The sequence below is a fragment of the Eumetopias jubatus genome, unplaced genomic scaffold (genome assembly GCF_037043125.1).
Source record: "Eumetopias jubatus isolate StellerSeaLion01/CBP00866 unplaced genomic scaffold, mEumJub1_p1.0 scaffold_2, whole genome shotgun sequence".
NCBI lineage: Eukaryota > Metazoa > Chordata > Mammalia > Carnivora > Otariidae > Eumetopias > Eumetopias jubatus.
Window position 1 is genome coordinate 72,172,340 of NW_028274808.1, and position 4,955 is coordinate 72,177,294.

A 4,955-nucleotide genomic window follows, 5' to 3' on the forward strand; every position below is an offset into this window, starting at 1 on the left:
GAACTTCCTCTAATGTGTGAAGTCTCTCTTTCTATGCCCAAACGGTAAATAAGTTGAGCATTCTTCTTTTCTGTTTTGCTCATATTTAGGATTTAGGATACTATAGTGCAGTATTTTGTTTACATCTGTCTGCATTACTTGACTATGAGCTGTTTGAGAAAGGACTATGTCATATTCATTAGAAATTCATATATATTTATTGAATGGATGAGTAAATAAAGCTTATGTAGTTACTAAAGAATTAGAACATTGACACTGAATTCATTCCCTTTAAGGCTTTACCTAAGATGAATGGCCTAGTTAGCAGAGGGGTCTTCCCTTACAATAATGATGGAAAGGTGGCCAAAGGGGGCATTGAGTTGAATCAGAAACAGCTGACAATGAGAATCTGCTGCCCTAGGACTTTTGTGTTTTTTGTTGTTGTTGTTGTTTTTCTCTTTCTTATTCTCAAACAAAAGTCTGAACTTCCTTTGACTAATCTGTATTTGTGAGTCTAATTCATTTTTCAGAGCAGACTTCCTCTTTTTTAGTGTCCCCAACACAAAAAAATGATGCGGGCCATGCCCCCCATTCCTGTGGGTCTACGTCTATTAAGGACTGTGGTACAGACAGGAGGGGGCGCTGGTTAGGTGGAGACCAGGGGTGCTTACTATGATGTCATTCCTCACCTGCTACTCAAGAAAACACTTTGAGATGCAAATGACAGTGCCATTGTTGTAGGGATAAACTTGAATCTACTTTATGTTTCAAGCAAATCTTGCATATACTTGAGGATTTTGCTAAAATTAGCCAAATTTTGAATGCACAGCCAATCTTAACAAACTATAATGTTGAACTTCTAACTCATTTGATACAGTCACTCTGAATGGAACCTAGTACATTTTCTCTTAGGAAACTTAGGGCTAATCTTGACATAAATGTGAGAATCATATTAATCATCAAAACCATTAATCAAGACATTGACATCAAGCCATTTGCAGGCTTTTGGGGCTGCTGAAGGTTGTGTAAGTTGCAGACTGCACAGCTCTGGGAGTACCAGCCACATGCACCATTCAAGTGTGCAGCTTAACTCAGAGCTATACACAGTCTCTGTGGGCCTTCCCAGGGTATGATGTGATAATGTCATTCCCAAGTTACCAATCACTGAGTAACCAATATTGGATTTCAGACAGTTCCAAGTCCATTCATTAGATTAGTTTCCTACAATTTATTGATGAGAATATCATTTGAGAAGAATTCAAATTATTGACTATGATCTACTTAAATATATCTGTGACTATATTAAGCTCTTTACTTAAATTTCAAGTAGTTTTTTGTTTAAATGATTGCCATATACTGACATTTCACTAGTTCTATTGTTATCTAATAAAATCTTTATAGCATGTTATGGAGTTAATTGAGAATACCTCAAATTATTGATTTCTGGTTCTGAGAGAGGGAACATACATCTTCCCTGACCAGTATGTTTGAATCATGGAAATTGGACCTGTTAAGTGTTCTGGGGCTTATCAATGTCACACAAATTGTAGCATATGTCATTTTAATTCTCATTTGAGGTATGTGGTTATTCAAGAGACATTGAAAATGCCAATGATCCAGCCCATGGATATTTCTGGGGTGGCATAATATTTTCTATAATAGGATCTATATAGTTCTTTCTACTCAATTGCTTTACAGCAGGTGACTTGTTCAATTAATTTTGTCAACAAACAAGTTAAGTAGATGAACCAATCTTGCTCAAGTTTTTTTGAACAGACTGATTATTTGACTTGAAGTTCCACCAAACTATAAACTCCTTGAAAATAGGAACTGTGTTTTACTATCTTTGTATCTCTAAATCTGGTGGAAGAAGAGGTATGTGGTCGGTGGGTGAAGTTTTGGGTATATGTGAGAATAGGCATGTATATTTTCAAGAAATATTGCAAATAAAAATCACTTAACATTGAGTGAATTAATATATCAGTCCATTTATTCAAGATGTTTAAGTAGTGATTTGCATAAGTAATCTAAATGTATTTTAATGACTATACTACAATGATACCACATGCATGACAAAAAAATCAACAAGCATCAATTTATGATAATTATAATTATTATTATTTTTACATAAAGATCCTTTGATAAGTAGCCATAAAATATTTTCATAGCAAGGATTTATTAAGTTGATTCAAAGTGTGTTTTAAATGGGGACTCTCTAAGAAGATATATATTAAGTGTTGGTACAAAGCCAATATACTAAGATGTGCTTTTAAGGAACCACATTTCTAAGATTTCACATCATAATGCTATAGACAATGAGATATTATTACATTTTTTCATAGCAGTTGGAAATCTATTTGATGCTGTCAACAAAGAACTGTGCATTATAATAAAGTTCCCAAAGGCCCAGCCAAGAGGTACAATGTAACACCAAACAGCTTATTACCTACATCAAAATTACAAATATCAGACATCTATCGTTAAATAAATAATAGCTAAAAGATGAATCTGTTGAAGATCTGAATTGAAAAGGGGACAAATATAAAATGTGGTCCAACAGGTGGAATATTTAAAATAGAAACAGCTGTTTACCTTCAGTCAACCTATTTTCTTTAACAAATGTCATTTCTCAGTCACTAAAACACTTTTTTCAAAGCAATGTACAAAGTCTGAAATAGCTATTTTGTCAACACACATCTGCATGATCTCAAAATCTATCTGGTGTGACTTTACAATGCAATTAGTGGAGTTTCATTTGGAAGAGTCCAAAAGGATGTAAAAAAGAGGGAAACGCCTTTCAATAAGAGGCAAAAGGATGTATTCCAGAAGAATAATGGTAACTTTCCACATTAGTGTATAATAAATGTCCATTTTGTTATTGCTTTACAAATAGTAATGAAAAGATTAGTTGAAATATGAAAAAAGTAGGTTGTAGTCATGGAAGTGATAAAGAGAAGTTTACATAAGATTTTCCTAAATTAACAGTTTATTTGAAATGAGTGCAGTGATAATTTCTAAATAAGCATTTAGTGATTAACAATAAGCAAACACTTTATTATTTCTGGATGGTATGAAGGGTGACAGAATGGGTACTGGTAAAAGAGGAATAGTTTATTATACCATAAGTAGTGTTAATACCTGTAAAAATAGTTGTATAAAAATTTCATGTTTATACTATAATTTAAGTTACAAGAAAGATTTTTTTTACATTCAAAGATCATGGCTATATACAAGATATATCTACTACAAAGTAGGAAAAATACATTTGTGTATTGGCATATATCCCTGAGACTGTTGGTCTCAGAGTGGCAAATCAGTTTCATCTTCTTTGCCAATCCTAAGTGACTGGAAGCGGCTGCCTGGGGCATTGTGTTGAGAAAAATTCTGAGGACTCACTGAGAAAACATATAATGACAGGTTAGTGATTTTGGGGGTAGCTGTGGTGAGTGATGGCCCATATACCTAATATATTTTATCTCTAGAGCTAATACAAGCTAGAAATTAACTGCAAAGATCAAAATTTCTATCGATATATCCCTGAATTTAACATTTTATTCCACAAAACTCAAATTTAATGAAATGTATAGTGAAGTTTTATTTCCTTTTCTCTCTAAATCACAGTACTTTCTCTGGTATATACTAACTTCATATTGCTTTCATATTTGGGGCAATTTTTGGTTGTGAAAATAAAACAGAGATTACAGTAAACTAAAAGTATAAGTCCTACTCTTGACAGAGTATTTAAAATAACACTTAAAAAAAAATAACACTTGAGGTGCCTGGGTGGCTCTGTCATTAAGGGTCTGCCTTTGGCTCAGGTCATGATCCCAGGGTCCTGGGATCAAGCCACATCCTGGCTCCCTGCTCTGCGGGGAGCCTGCTTCTCCATCTCCCACTCCTCCTGCTTGTGTTCCCTCTCTCGCTGTCTCTATCTCTGTCAAATAAATAAATAAAATCTTAAAAAAAAATAACACTAGACATACAACCAAGAGTCCAAACCTTCTTATAAACTGCTTGGATAATGAGTACCAAAGAGTTTTTACATTGGAGTTTACAGGAACAAAACACATAGACAATGACAGTGAAGGTTAGCTCTAATCTAAATAAACAAAAATTGTTGAAAAAGAAGTTGTAATTACGCTTTGAAAATGGAAGTTATAGAAAACACATTCACTGAGCCATTGGCAGTGCAAACACTCAGCTGGTTTCTCATCTCTAGACGAGTCTTCTGGAATTAATTTTTTTTTTAAGTGTAATGATGTTCAAAGTTTTTGGTTAATATGGAGAGCTTCACAAGGAAGATTGCTGATTTGGTAACATAAATGGAAAATTTAACTATTTTATTACCATTCAAATGTATCCACCTGAGGGGAAAAAAAGACAAAGATCAGGGTTAAGGTTAGGGCCAGAGGTCAACTCATATATAAGTAACAGACACCTCCAAAATGAGCAACGTGAAAAACAACAGCCCTCACACGGAAAAGACTTCTTAAAAGTTTTGTTTTCCTTAAGTTTCTATTTAAAAGGAGCTGACCCTTATCTGATCATTGGTTTTCAAAGGAAGAATGAGTCATGTCAGAAATGTTGTCAATTTTTCTTTTATGAAGTTTGGCAAAGAACTTTCTATTTTCTCCATATTTTATGAGACCTCAAAATAGATTTAGGAATTTCCCCTCTTGAGAGTGCACATTATAATACCAACTTGCATTTCGAGATAGTTTTTGGCTTCCAAAGAACTTTCGTCTATACTATTCAGCTTTGCCAGTCCTGACAGCCTTGCTCAGTGTGGAATAGAGGTGTTAGCATCCCTGTGTTGCACAGGAGAGAATTAAGCCAGGGTTGATTAAGGGGTTTTCCAAGGGCACATGGCTGCTATGAGCAAAGCAGGGAACTGAAACCCAAACTGTGGGACTCACTCCTGAATTGCTCTTCTGACCACTATACGTTGAGTGCTGTGGGCCACCCTGAGGAAGCAC